Consider the following 16,497-nt stretch of genomic DNA (forward strand, 5'->3'; position numbering starts at 1 on the left):
TGCTAACTTGCTGACCCTATTTGTATTTATTAGGGATCCCCATTAGCTGCTGCCAAGGCAGCACCTACTCTTCCTGAGGTCCAAACATATTAAAGCACGTACATTACATATAAAACAAAATATAAAACAATACATCATATAACATTTTTTCACCACTACATATCTACAATACAAAATGTATAAAACCACAATACAAAAATATCACAATGTATGTGTCTGTACCTTTATGGGGGTGTCTCTTCACAGTCCCCGTTGTTCCATAATGTGTTTTTTACCTGTTTTTTTTTTAAATCGGATTCTACTGTTTCAATCAGTTACCTGATGTGGAATAGAGTTTCATGTAGTCATGGCTCTATGTAGTACTGTGCACCTCCCATAGTCTGTTCTGGACTTGGGGACGGTGAAGAGACCTCTGGTGGCTTGTCTTGTGGCGTATGCATGGGTGTCTGAGCTGTGTGCAAGTATTTTAAACAGACAGCTCGGTACATTCAACTTGTCAACACCGCTTACAAAAAGAAGTAGTGATGTAGTCAACCTCTCTTCCACTGTGAGCCATGAGAGATTGACATGCATGTCATTAATGTTATCTCTCTATGCACTTTTCAGGGCCAGCCTTGCTGCCCTGTTCTGAGCCAACTGCAGTTTTCCTAAATCCCTCTTTGTGGCACCTGACCACAATACTGAACAGTAGTCTAGGTGTGACAAAACTAGGGCCTGTAGCGCCTGCCTTGTTGATAGTGTTGTTAAGGTTATGTAGCTGTGTCAGTGATTGTCACTATGCCAGTTATTCTGTAGCTAGCAAGTATTCTGGGCTTCAAAATCAAATCAAATCAAATCCAATCAAATGTTATTTGTCACATACACATGGTTAGCAGATGTTAATGCGAGTGTAGCGAAATGCTTGTGCTTCAAGTTCCGACAATGCAGTAATAACATAAGGATATATGAATGAGTGATGGTACAGAGCAGCATAGGCAAGATACAGTAGATGGTATCGAGTACAGTATATACATATGAGATGGGTATGTAAACAAAGTGGCATAGTTAAAGTGGCTAGTGATACATGTATTACATAAGGATACAGTCGATGATATAGAGTACAGTATATACGTATGCATATGAGATGAATAATGTAGGGTAAGTAACATTATATAAGGTAGCATTGTTTAAAGTGGCTAGTGATATATTTACATAATTTCCCATCAATTCCCATTATTAAAGTGGCTGGAGTTGAGTCAGTGTCAGTGTGTTGGCAGCAGCCACTCAATGTTAGTGGTGGCTGTTTAACAGTCTGATGGCCTTGAGATAGAAGCTGTTTTTCAGTCTCTCGGTCCCAGCTTTGATGCACCTGTACTGACCTCGCCTTCTGGATGATAGCGGGGTGAACAGGCAGTGGCTCGGGTGGTTGATGTCCTTGATGATCTTTATGGCCTTCCTGTGACATTGGGTGGTGTAGGTGTCCTGGAGGGCAGGTAGTTTGCCCCCGGTGATGCGTTATGCAGACCTCACTACCCTCTGGAGAGCCTTACGGTTGAGGGCGGAGCAGTTGCCGTACCAGGCGGTGATACAGCCCAACAGGATGCTCTCGATTGTGCATCTGTAGAAGTTTGTGAGTGCTTTTGGTGACAAGCCAAATTTCTTCAGCCTCCTGAGGTTGAAGAGGCGCTGCTGCACGTTCTTCACGATGCTGTCTGTGTGAGTGGACCAATTCAGTTTGTCTGTGATGTGTATGCCGAGGAACTTAAAACTTGCTACCCTCTCCACTACTGTTCCATCGATGTGGATAGGGGGGTGTTCCCTCTGCTGTTTCCTGAAGTCCACAATCATCTCCTTAGTTTTGTTGACGTTGAGTGTGAGGTTATTTTCCTGACACCACACTCCGAGGGCCCTCACCTCCTCCCTGTAGGCCGTCTCGTCGTTGTTGGTAATCAAGCCTACCACTGTTGTGTCGTCCGCAAACTTGATGATTGAGTTGGAGGCGTGCGTGGCCACGCAGTCGTGGGTGAACAGGGAGTACAGGAGAGGGCTCAGAACGCACCCTTGTGGGGTCCCGGTGTTGAGGATCAGCGGGGAGGAGATGTTGTTGCCTACCCTCACCCCCTGGGGGCGGCCCGTCAGGAAGTCCAGTACCCAGTTGCACAGGGCGGGGTCGAGACCCAGGGTCTCGAGCTTGATGACGAGCTTGGAGGGTACTATGGTGTTGAATGCCGAGCTGTAGTCAATGAACAGCATTCTCACATAGGTATTCCTCTTGTCCAGATGGGTTAGGGCAGTGTGCAGTGTGGTTGAGATTGCATCGTCTGTGGACCTATTTGGGCGGTAAGCAAATTGGAGTGGGTCTAGGGTGTCAGGTAGGGTGGAGGTGATATGGTCCTTGACTAGTCTCTCAAAGCACTTCATGATGACGGAAGTGAGTGCTACGGGGCGGTAGTCGTTTAGCTCAGTTACCTTAGCTTTCTTGGGAACAGGAACAATGGTGGCCCTCTTGAAGCATGTGGGAACAGCAGACTGGTATAGGGATTGATTGAATATGTCCGTAAACACACCGGCCAGCTGGTCTGCGCATGCTCTGAGGGCGCGGCTGGGGATGCCGTCTGGGCCTGCAGCCTTGCGAGGGTTAACACGTTTAAATGTCTTACTCACCTCGGCTGCAGTGAAGGAGAGACCGCATGTTTTCGAAGGAGAGACCGCCTGTTTTCGTTGCAGGCCGTGTCAGTGGCACTGTATTGTCCTCAAAGCGGGCAAAAAAGTTATTTAGTCTGCCTGGGAGCAGGACATCCTGGTCCGTGACTGGGCTGGATTTCTTCCTGTAATCCGTGATTGACTGTAGACCCTACCACATGCCTCTTGTGTCTGAGCCGTTGAATTGAGATTCTACTTTGTCTCTGTACTGACGCTTAAACATTCACTATCAGTTTTCACACAGCCAGAAAGTAGCTAGTTATATAAAACATAGCGTTAACTAGTTAGATAAAAACTGACACAGCTACAAATAACTTAAACCGTAAAGCTACTAGTCCGGAGAAAACTCACGTCCGTTCTAACATATCAAAGTTTATTCACATTCATACATTTTTTATTTTAACTTACTTTGTTCTTGCCAACTTTCCTCGGTGTGGTGCGAAATGATGGTGATGCTGCACAGTACTTTTTCTCTTACTCACACACTGCTTGTAACAACCGAGAGTGAGAATGAAGCAGTCAGTGGAGGTGGGGGTAGTGACTCACATTCCAGCAGCAGAGACCTTTACAAAACAAAAGTTCCTCAATGAGTCTGAGGACTCGTTTTTAAAAAAAAGAGTCTAGTGAAATAAAAATTAAAATATTATTATTGTGGCAGGGGGGAGGGTATTTTAACTGCTTCTAACATTGGGGGACTCCCCTCCTACGTCCATGCGCACACACACACACACACACACACACACACACACACACACACACACACACACACACACACACACACACACACACACACACACACTGGACACTGGACACAAAAGCTAGCTCGCTGTTGCTAAATAATTTGACCTGGGATATAAAGTTCATCTCTAAAAGCGTGCATCTTTTCCTTTAAGGCTCTGATATTGGCAGTCTCTGTGTCAAGTGAGATTTTTCCTGTCTGGAGAATCACATTCCTGTCCTCAATGCATTGCAGTACCTGCAATTATGGCAACTGGCATGTAATTCAACACAATGCTGCTCACCTCCTTCTTCAGTTGGGAGTAGGGCTGGTTCAGGGGCATGAGGATGGGGATGGGTAGACAGGGCTGCTGAGCCTGAAGCTGCGACTGTTGGGCCTGGCACCAGGCAGGGGCAGGGACAACTGATTTAGTATGAAAAGCTTGCTAAAAGTTTGCCTGCATTGATTAAATGTCAGCTAAAAGAGGAGCGAAATGTAAACACAGAATATTCTGTGAAGATATTCAGTAACTAATGCCTATTTCACTATGGACTAAGCTAACAGGTTAATTTCCACCACTCACGGACTACACCCACCTTCCTTTGTGAAAAATTGTGTGACATACTGTCGCCCTTTCTTTTCTCTCTCATGTCTTTCTTTTCTTTCTTTTCATTTTTGGAAGCCAGGTTTTTCAATAGGAAGCTGAGACATGATGCTTCACCGGCACTCCTCACTCGCAATTCACTGCTAGCAATACAGAGGCTCACTGGATTTTAACTTTTGGCCAAAAACAAGAAAATAAAAAGAAACGTTAGTTTTATTTGTACATTGTGATTTAAATATTATATTAATTATGATAGGTTAATCATTTAATATTTTTTTAAATGTACCTAATGTTCTAATAATATTTTAGGGCCCCTGTCAGTACCTCATCCCCATACTGTTTTTATTTATTTATTTTTCTGCTCTTTTGCACACCAATATGTCTATCTCTACCTTTACATAACCATCTGATCATTTATCACTCCAGTGTTAATCTGCATAATTGTAATTATTTGCCTACCTTCTCATGCCTTTTGCACACAATGTATATATAGACTCCCCTTTTTTCTACTGTGTTATTGACTTGTTAATTGTTTACTCCATGTGTAACTCTGTGTTGTCTGTTCACACTGCTATGCCTTATCTTGGCCAGGTCGCAGTTGCAAATGAGAACTTGTTCTCAACTAGCCTACCTGGTTAAATAAAGGTGAAATAAAAAATAAATAAAAAAGTCACAGGCCCTTAGAATCATCCTAACTTTCCCCCCATACGGCGCCCCTGACCATGCTGTTTAATCAGCTTCTTGATATGCCACACCTGTCAGGTGGATGGATTATCTTGTTTACAAAATTTGAGAGAAATTAGCTTGTTGTGCATATGTAATATTTCTGGGATCTTTTATTTCAGCTCATGAAACAAGTATACAGTGCCTTCGGAAAGTATTCAGACCCCTTGACTTTTTCCACATTTTGTTAGCTGTATTATAACATTTATTGAATTGTTTTTCCCCCCTCATCAATCTACGCACATTAACCCACAATGACAAAGCAAAAACTGTTAATCAATTTTAGCAAATTTATTACAAATAAAAAACAGAAATGTCACAATTTCAGGGCTCTCCAGAGATGTTCGATTGGGTTCAAGTCCGGGCTCTTGCCGGGCCACTCAAGGACATTCAGAGACTTGTTCTGAAGCCACTCCTGTGTTGTCTTGGCTGTGTGCTTATGGGAGTTGTCCTGTTGGAAGGTGAACCTTTGCCCCAGTCGGAGGTCATGAGTGCTCGGAAGCAGGTTTTTATCAAGTATCTTTCTGTACTTTGCGCCATTCATCTTTGCCTCATCCTGACTAGTCACCCAGTCCCTGTCGCAGAAAAACATCCCCACAGCATGATGCTGCCAACATCCTTTAATTTATTTACAATTGAACCTTTATTTAACTAGACAAGTCCGTTAAGAACAAATTCTTATTTACAATGATAGCCTACACCGGCCAAACCCGGACGGCGCAGGGACATTTGTGCGCTGCCCTATGGGACTGCCAATCACAGCCTGGAATTGAACCAGGGTCCATAGTAATGCCTTAGACCGCTGCGCCACTCGGGAGCCCAATGCTTCACCGTAAGCATGGTGCCAGGTTTCCTCCGGATGTGACGCTTGGCATTCAGGCCAAAGAGTTCAATTTTGGTTTCATCAGACCAGAGAATCTTGTTTGTCATGGTCTGAGAGTCTTAATTTGCCTTTTCGCAAACTCCAAGCAGGCTGTCATGTGCCTTTTACTAAGGAGTGGCAGAGATGGTTGTTCTTCTGGAACGTTCTCCCATTTCCACAGAGGAATTTTGGAGCTCTGTCAGAGTGACTATCGGGTTCTTGGTCACCTCCCTGACCAGGTCCCTTCTCCCCTGACAGCTCAGTTTGGCCGGGCGGCCAGCTCTCGGAAGAGTCTTAGTGGTTCCAAACTTCTTCCATTTAAGAATGATGGAGGCAACCAGGGACCTTCAATCTGCAGAAATTGTTTGTACCCTTCCCCGGATATGTGCCTCGACACAATCATGTCTCGGAGCTCTACAGAAAAATCCTTCAACTTCATGGTTTGGTTTTTGCTCTGCCAACTGTGGGACCTTATATACTATTGCCAGGTCTAAGTCTTTCCTTCCCAAATGTGTAAAAAAGGTGCAGTTTACAGAAAACACTTCTGCTCGTAAGGCTTTTATGTTCTTCTTTAACTTCAGGCTTTAGTCGAGTCGACCAAAAGCAAGAGTGTTTCCTGGTCCATCTCTTCCGCTGCAAAAGAAAGGGTAAATGGGAAAGGGTGTACCTAATCAGATGCACAACTGAATGCATTAAACTGAAATGTTTCTTCCGATTTAACCCAAATGCTCTGAATCTGATGTGCAGGGGGCTGTCTTAAATCGACATCTTCAGTGCCCGGGGAGCAGTTGTTTTTGGGGGTTAACTGCTTTGCTCAAGGGCAGAATGGCTGATTTTTCCACCTTGCCGGATCAGGGATTCGAACAAGCGACCTATCAGTTACTGGCCCAATGCTCTTAACAGCTAGGCCTAAACAGTAGGGGTAAGGTTTTAAGGGATAGTTTCACCCACATTTCTAAATTAAATACTGTGGCAAAGAAGGGTGATGAAGAGTGATAAATGGCAGATATGTGAGAGCAGAACTAATAAACGGGCTCTGCCCGATCACTAAAATGGCCACCCCTGTCAGAACTACAGATCACAAATTGGCCGACCGCCAAAACTACAAGTCCCAGAAGCAAGGGGAACCCTCAGAAGGTGGAGCCGACCCACAGATAAACGGTCAAGAAAAACCAGGAAGAGAGAGAGAGAGTGCTGGAAGGATCTATGAACAATAGAGAAAAAGACAATAGAGATTGGCTGGATGTACCGTGTATGAGCTGGATTGTTTTGGACTTACCTGTTGGCGTTTGGACCTGGACCTACCGAGAACCCGATTCGTGTACCGAACCCTGCTATCCTTGACCTCGCCTACGGCCTGGGTGGACCAGGACGGAGAAACAAACACACAGGTACTGTCCTGTTCGAAATAACTTTCATTCTTGGGTGATTTGGTGACAGTTTACCACTTAATTTGTGACAAACGCTCCTAACCTTGAAGAGGTTTGCCACAATTCTTTGAGAGAGGGTTGTAACACTCGGCCAAATGGTTGAACAAAGGCAAGGGAGTGAAAATGAATAGGGGCGGCAGTGACTTCAAGGTTAGAAAGGCCGGACAATATTTAAACTCCCAAGCTGCCTCAGGGGAAATTTACAGGGAGTGATCCGTCAGCCAGAAGAGGGAGTGAACCACCCTACTGCTGTTGTGTCCTTGAGCATGGCACTTTACCCCTGAGTGTCCATGAACTGTTCCCTGCCTGTGATGTGTGTGTTGTGTGTCAGGTTGGTCACCGTGACAGAATATCTGTGCAAATAACCAATAAAGCAAGTAACATGCTGTCAAGACTGGGCACACAAGTGCACCATTGTGTGCATGTTGATTTTGTACATCCACACCAGATTCGCATCTGACATGCAGGTTGAAATATCAAAACAAACTCTGAACCAACTATATTAACTTGGGGACAGATTGTAACACATGAAAGATTCATGGACATTTAGCTAGCTAGCTCGCTGTTGCTAAATAATTTGTCCTGGGATATAAACAGTGGGTTGTTATTTTACCTGAAATGCACAAGGCCCTTTTTTTTTGATCTTTGTGTCATTTTGACCCATTTTGAGTCACACAAAATCGTGTTTTCTCTACTCCGACATTTAATCCACAGATAAAAGGGAAAACTAATAGTTTCTAGTAATCTCTCCTCCTTCAGTAGCAGTTCTTCTTCTGTGGACTTTATATCTCAACCAACTTTAAGGTGTATTACTAACACCAACTAGACTGGAGTGTGGACCTCAATTCATCTTTCAATCACCCACATGGTTATATGCTCCTAAAAACCAATGAGGACATGAGAGTCTTGCAATGCGTCAAGTGTCAAAAATAGAACCAAATTCTATTTTAGCGGTTGGCTACACAGACGCGCGAGAGCAGTGTCAATGAAATTATTGAATAACACGTACGTGTACATTTATTTTGCAACACTCGAGCACGTAAAGTGAGCGGTGTGGTCAACATGTAAGGTAAAATTAAGGCCTATCTCTGGTGGCTGTGTATGTAATGTATCTAGTCCCAAAGTGGCTGCATGGTTCTAAGAGGCTCTAGTGAAGCTAAGTCTTTCAAGTTTCCATTAAGGTTGTACTAATGGTTATTGATGAAAATGTGTAAGACGTAGATGCTGTCAACCAAAATCTGTGTTTTTTACCCCCAAAGCTCTGTCCTGATTCAGTCAGCTGGCGTCACGAGCGTGGTCGCGAAGCTAACGCTAGCTAGCTAATGTTACCACAGCCAGAGATATTAGCAAACAATGGCTAGATAGCTCATGTTCAAGCTAACATTAGCTAGCTACTTAATTATGATAGTACAACCTATTTAAAACCTGATTGACCATCAAATTAATAATTCATAACATTTGTTACTTACAATTCTCATGGTTTTCAGTCAGCCAAAACACCCGTAGTCTGTCAAAATAACGTTAGCCGTTCGTCAGCCACTCAGTTGCAATAAAACTAGAATACTATTCTGGCGGACTTCACGCGCTGGTGGCGGGAGAATTAACCCACTAGCTGGGTTAAATGTCCATAGCCCAACCTTAATAACCTAGCACCAACAACCCAACCTTGCTGTATTTATAGAAAACAACCCAACTATTGACTCATTGCCTGCAACCCAGCATTTGGGTCATTCAAACAACCCAGCATGTTCTATAGTGTAACTTACATCTCACAGCCATGCATGCAAGAAGCCATGACCTGTCTTTTGCACACTCATTTCTCAATCCTCAGTTTGATTGAAGACCTCAAATTTGTATTTTTGCCCTGAAACTGATTGCTTCTAGAAAGAGAGAAGGAACAACAAATCAAATCAAATTTGATTGGTCACGTACACATGGCTAGCAGATGTTATTGTGAGCGTAGCGAAATGCTTGTGCTTCAAGTTCCGATAATGCAGCAATATCTTACTGAGGTCCTTTGTTACTTGTGTCCCCGCTCTCCGCTATAGTCCCAGCAAGATGTGCTTCTTTCTACAGCTTAGTCAGCTGAGGGACAGCAGTAGACTAGCCCATTCACTGATCCAGGAGACTGTAGCTGGCTGTTACATCCTGTGGTCATGCATTTGTGTAAAGGGAAGGGACGAAGTGTGTCCGAGTCCACGTCCACCCCGTTCTCACACTTAGGGAGGGAAGCCCTAAGTGTGAGAATGGGCTTCCCGGAATCACCTCTTCACTGTTGACGTTGAGATTGGTGTTTTGCGGATACTATTTAATGAAGCTGCCAGTTGAGGACTTGCGAGGAGTCTGTTTCTCAAACTAGACATTCTAATGTACTTGCACAGTTGTGCACCGGGGCCTCCCACTCCTCTTTCTATTCTGGTTAGGGCCAATTTGTGCTGTTTGGTGGAAGGGAGTAGTACACAGCGTTGTATGAGATCTTCACTTTCTTGGCAATTTCTCACATGGAATAGCCTTAATTTCTCAGAAGAATATACTGACGATTTTCAGAAGAAAAATTGAGCCTGTAAAATCGAACCCACAAATGCTGATGCTCCAGATACTCAACTAGTCCTAAGAAGGCCAGTTTTATTGCTTCTTTAATCGCACAACAGTTTCCAGCTGTGCTAACATAATTGCAAAAGGGTTTTGTAATGATCAATTAGCCTTTTAAAATGATAAACTTGGATTAGCTAACACAATGTGCCATTGCAACACAGGAGTGATGGTTGCTGATAATGGGACTCTGTACGCCTATGTAGATATTCCATAAAAAATCTGCTGTTTCCAGCTACAATAGTCATTTACAACATTAACCATGTCTACACTGTATTTTTGATCAATTTGATGTTATTTTACTGGACAATAAAATGTGTTTCTCTTTCAAAAACAAGGACATTTCTAAGTGACCCCAAACGTTTGAACGGTAGTGTAAAATATAATTTATAAGTCCAAAAATGTATGTAGTAACTACAGATAGACTTCATGGGAAAATCAAAAGTGTGCAAGTTTGAGTCCATTAGGCCTATGGATTTTTATCATTATAACCAGCGGGAATTAGATTGAGCAATAAAAGCCCCACTTTTATTCCATAGGCTGGGATATGCACTATGCAGCTGTTGCAAGAGCGCATTTTCTTTACACTGGCTGTCCACTGGTTTCAAAAACAATGATTGATAGGAAGCTTACACTTCTTGGATTCAACCATTATTGGGTTCAAATATATATTTAGATTTGTGAACAGCCATCCACAACAACCACAATCTGTAAGGTGCAAATTTCTAAATGAAAGAGCAGCAGTGTGATTCACATCAATGCGCTATGTAGATATCAGTGATATCCGTATCGCCATAGACTACCCCACTGCTGCCGTCCCCTCCGCTCTGAAATCGGAGTAGATGGCCAGACTGAATTTACGAACGTAACCAAAATGGCTACTTGCATTGTGGAGTCTTTTGTTAACACATGTAGCTAGCTAGCTAAAAAATTAACCATAATCCCAGTTACTACCCTGCATGAATCTGCAGGTATTTAACCAACTAGGTTCAATGTTAGCTAGCTAACATTAGGCTATAACTAGCAAAGCAAATGGCTCTGAGATACGAATAATAAAGTCATACACGAAACGTTAGCTAGCCAGCAATACACTAACTTGAAATGAATGAATGAATTTTCTGTCAAAATTAGAAACTTGTAATATCTGAAAATGTAGCTAGCTAGACTATCTTACCCATAGACATCATGGATGGACGCATCTCCTGTCAGATGCCATTGTTGCCCTTAGTTAGAAGATGTTATCCGGAGACAGGTGTTTTCTCCATCTCCTTAGACATCATACTCGAATTCAGTTGATTTCAAAACTAGGTCCTCCAGAAAGTGGAGAGCAACATCTATGCAGTTTTTTTACCCAATAAAAAAATTAAAGCTGCATTAACAGGATTACCTAGACATTCTGACCAGCTCAAATAGACAGAAGCATGATATATGGCAGACAAATCCAAACTCATCTCTCAGCCAATCATGGCTAGCGGGAAGGTTGCTGACTTTTTCTGAGGCTAAACCAACTAGGCTTGTAATTTACCTCTTAAGGATCATACCCTTTTTTTTTTTTTTTTTTTTTTTCACCTAAAATGACATACCCAAATCTAACTACCTGTAGCTGAGGACCTGAAGCAAGGATATGCATATTCTTGGTACCATTTGAAAGGAAACACTTTGAAGTGTGTGGAAATGTGAAATAAATGTAGGGGAATATAACACATGAGATCTGGCAAAAGATAATACAAAGAAAAAAACATACATTTCAAAAAAACATTTGTTCCATCATCTTGGAAATGCAAGAGAAATGCCATTATATGACTTAGGAGTCTAGGCACAATTTAGATTTTGGCCACTAGATGGCAGCAGTATATATGCAAAGGTTTAGACTGATCCAATGAACCATTGCATTACTGTTCAAAATGTTGTATCAAGTCTGCCCAAATGTGCCGAATTGGTCAATTGATACATTTTCCAGTAGATAACTGCAGAGAACATACAAAAATGATATGGTAATAAAACATTTAAGTTTACACACTCCCAGGAATGTCATAAATGATGAATAATTAGCTTTCCTTCAGAAAACACACTAACCTTCTAGCCAGACACAGCAGGGGTTTAAACTGTAGAACCCAGTTCCTAGATCTGAATATAAAAAGTTATTTATCAAACAAAACTATGCTTCATTTTTTCTCTGGGACCCTCAGGAGGACACATCAGAGCAAGATTACTGAATGTAAGTACGTTATTTACCTTCAGAGGTGAATGTATCAAACCAGTTGCCATTATACGTTTTTGTTGGTGTGCACTCTCCTCAAACAATAGCATGGTGTTTTTGGACAGTGCAGTAAATTGGACAGTGCAGTTAGATTAACAATAATTTGAGCTTTCTGCCCATATAAGACATGTCTATGTCCTGGGAAATGTTCTTGTTACTTACAACGTCATGCTAATCACATTAGCGCACGTTAGCTCAACCTTCCCGCAGGGGGGGACACCGATCCCATTGAGGTGCTAACAATTGTATTCATCGATGGCATACAAGTTTGTTATTAAGGCACATGAAAGTACACATGTTTTTTGAAGGCATTTCTGCCAAAACACGCATTCTGATGATTTTTTTTTTTAAAGCTTACGTTTAAACGGCTCTCCTGTGAAGTAGTGACCCGCGATGTACGCCTAGTTTCCTGAAATGGGTCACAAATAAGCATCAATCAGTGGGTCTTGCAACGGCTATACAGAGATGAACAGTTTACAGATGAGTATAGTGATGTGTCCTATAAGAAGAATTGGTGGCAAATCTGATGGCCGAATTGTAAAGAACATCTTGCAGTTTGAGAGCACCCTTACCTGCCGATCTATAAATTACGTCTCCGTAATCTAGCATGGGTAGCATGGCCATCTTAATCAGGGTTAGTTTGGCAGCTGGGGTGAAAGAGGAGCTATTATGATAGAGGAAACCAAGTCTAGATTTAACAGGTTTGATATGTGCTGAGAGGAGGACAGTGTACCGTCTAGCCATACTCCCAAGTACTTGTATGAGGTGACTACCTCAAGCTCTAAACCCTCAGAGGTAGTAATCATGCCAAACCACATGACCTTTGTTTTGCAGGTGTTCAGAACAGGGTCAAGGGCAGAGTTTATTTTATCTTATTTAACGTTTATTTAACTAGGCAAGTCAGTTAAGAACAAATTCTTATTTACAATGACTACCCAAGCCAAACCCTAACCTGGACGAAACTGGGCCAAATTTGTGCTGCCCTATGGGACTCCCAATCATGGCTGGTCGTGATACAGCCTGGAATCAAACCGGGGTCTGTGGTGATGCCTCTAGCACTGAGATGCAGTGTCTTAGACCACTGCATACCTCGGGAGTTCGACTAAATCTTGCAAAATCTGTTGTGAATGCATTGTAATGTTTTTAAAATTGTATAACTGCCTTAATTTTTATGGACCCCAGGAAGAGTAGCTTCTGCCTTGGCAGCAACTAATGGGGATCCATAATAAATACAAATAGTCAGGCAAGAGCAAGGACAGACTGGTATCAACAATGTTGTGTCTAAATGGCACCCTATATTATAGGGAATAGGGTGCAATTTGGGACACATCCAGCTGGATCCAGGTATTACAAGGATTAGCTCACCACCGCATGCCTCAAGGTCTTCAAAACGTCATGCTAGGAGACTGACTGACTGACAGTGTTTACAGATTAGAAATCACTATCACTAGAAACTCTATTGAAAAATGTATCATTTAATCTACTGACGAAGGGATAATATGTCAAAGGGGTACCAACTGAATGGACCTCCAGTTACAAACAAAGTGTAATCACATAATCGCAAAGTGTAATCGCATAATTGATATCTTTGATAAGCGCTTCACAGTTACACAGTGAACATTAAAGGAGAACATAAAACACAGGTGACATTTTCTGCATCCAAATGGCACATTCATTCTTAAATATAATGCACTACTTTTGACCAGGGTCAAAGTAAGTGCACAATGTAGGGAATAGGGTGCCATTAGGGATGTAGCAATGGACTGGAGATAGACACTTGACGACAGGTTAAACAGGAGGTAAAAACAGTGTTGTCTTACTAATCCGATCATTCTCATCTTTATAAGTTGTTCTGCCCACTCTTATACACCCCATACTTGCTTTGTTTACATTGCTGTAACACCCCTCATGAAAATATAATTTTAATACAATTTCCATATCATTTATGGCCCACTATAATCGTTTATGGCCCACTAACACCTTGCGTGTGGGCTGATCTATTTGTGACCAACTGGGTATTGAACCCGCGTTGTCTGGAGTGATTTAAGACTGTTATCCCACTGAGCTAAGGCCTACCGTTTTTACAAAAAAAATACTGCAACTTTGCTGTCTCCATTGACCACACTGTCTTCTATAACGCTGGCTGCAACACAGTCATCCACAAGGAGTGTCTGTTGAAACGACCCCTTGGGAAAAACACGTTTCGACACCTCTTGGTGCAGAATCTGACTCAAGCAGATATTACGATATCTTGTTACATTCAATCAGTAAACCTGATTGACTATTTTTTTTCATGATTTCTAGCCAGCTGTCTCTGTGAGTGAGAAACTTCCCTCCTCTTTGGAGTCATGTGATACTGTAGCTAAGATTAACTTCTCTTGTCCTTCTCAAAACGAAAGCATCTATGTGCAGAGTAGACTCTACATCCGATGATACATTTTCCGCTTTGAGAGGGACTGAAACCCCTTACACCGAAACTAACGGAGTCAATTCCACCACTGACCCGATGACTCCCACTGAAACACTGTGCAATATTGCAGAAAGATATCCTCATCTCAGTTCGCAGGGCCTGGAATGGATGCCATATGTGGACACTGTGGTGACTGGCAGGCCACGACAGCCACAGAGTTTTGAAGCACAAACACCAGGAGATTTGGTTGAAATGTTAGTCAGAAAGGTTAGCGGCTGCTGACAACTCACACAAAGTGTCCGACCTTTTCGCTTGTGCCTTGGACACCAACTGCTGGTGGGGGAGTCCCGAGACACATGATGAGCCAGTGGGGGGAGGGGGGGGGGGGTCTAGACTACGTGCAACACTAAGGCCGCCCGATAAGGAAACAAATCAAGTTGTAAATGTCCCCACGAGATCGGAGAGGAGCCGACAAGCCCCTCAAAGGGGATAAGCTTAGAATACAGTTGAAGTCGGAAGTTTGCATACACTTAACCTATTTTTGGGTAGGTGGAGGGAGTCTAGAAGTGCATCTAGGAATCTTTGGGTTGCCCGAGAATTTATAACACAGCTTTTGATGATCCTTGGTTGGGGTCGAAGCAGATTATTTGTTGTAATTGCAAACGTAATAAAATGGTGGTCTGCGAGTCCAGGATTATGAGGAAAAACGTTAAGATCCACAATATTTATTCCACGGGACAAAACTAGGTCCAGGATATGACTGTGGCAGTGAGTAGGTCCTGAGACATGTTGGACAAAACCCTCTGAGTCAAGGATGGCTCCGAAAGCCTTTTGGAGTGGGTTTTCCATGTGAATATTAACTTCTTGACGCGGTGATCCCTTCTTGACGCGGTCATCCCTGTCGCGGGATCATTTTCGTCAGCAACCACTGAATAGCATAGCGCAACAGTCAAATAATATTACTAAAACATTTTCATATTCATGAAATCACAAGTGCAATATTGCAAAACACAGCTTAGCCTTTTGTTAATCCACCTGTCGTCTCAGATTTTGAAATTATGTTTACAGCGAAAGCAATCCAAGCATTTGAGTAAGTTTATCGATAGCCTAGCATAGCATTATGTACACTTAGCATCAGGAAGCTTGGTCACGAAAATCAGAAAAGCAATCAAATGAACCGTTTACCTTTGATGATCTTCGGATGTTTTCACTCACGAGACTCCCACTTACTCAACAAATGTTCCTTTTGTTCCATAAAGATTATTTTTATACCCCAAAATACCGATGTTTGTTTGTCGCGTTATGTTCAGAAATCCACAGGAAAGAGCGGTCACGACAATGCAGACGGAAATTCCAAATAGTCTTCATAATGTCCACATAAACATGTCAAATGTTTTTTTAATCAGGTAGTTTTTAAAATATATATTCGATAATATAGCAACCGAGTGTGTAGGTTTTTCAATAACAGTGGGAGGAACAATGGCGGCTTTACTCTGTAGCACAAAAACTTACTCTGAGAGCCCCCACCTATCCACTTACGCAATGTGATCTTTCACGTTAATTTTTCAAAATAAAAGCCTGACACTATGTCTAAAGACTGTTGACACCTTAGTGAAGCCAGAGAAAAGGAATATGGTTGATATCCCTTTAAATGGAGGATAGGCATGCAAAGGAACAGAAGGGTTTCAAAATAAGAGGCACTTCCTGATTGGATTTTCCTCAGGGTTTCCCCTGCAATATCAGTTCTGTTATACTCACAGACAATATTTTGACAGTTTTGGAAACTGTTTTCTATCCTAACCTGTCAATTATATGCGTATTCTAGCATCTGGTCCTGAGAAATAGGCCGTTTACTTTGGAACGTTATTTTTCCAAACATAAAAATAGTGGCCCCTAGCTTCAAGAGGTTAAAGTCAAAAACGTGAAAAAAAAAATGTGAATATTATCTGACTACAAGGTCAGATTAGAAATTCATGTAACTCAGTGAAGAACGCTGTATACGGCCCAGGAGGCCTGTAAACAGTAGCTATAAAATGTGATTGAGTAGGTTGCAGAGATTTCATGACTATAAGTTTTTTTGTAAATTGAATTATGCTATATGCAAATGTTAGCAACACCTCTGCCTTTGAGGTATGCGCGGGTGATATATGGTCACTAGTGTAACCAGGAGGAGGGGCCTCATTTAACAAAGTAAATTCATCAGGCTTAAGCCATGT

Source organism: Oncorhynchus mykiss, chromosome 15, assembly GCF_013265735.2.
Source record: "Oncorhynchus mykiss isolate Arlee chromosome 15, USDA_OmykA_1.1, whole genome shotgun sequence".
In the NCBI taxonomy this organism is placed as follows: Eukaryota; Metazoa; Chordata; class Actinopteri; order Salmoniformes; family Salmonidae; genus Oncorhynchus; species Oncorhynchus mykiss.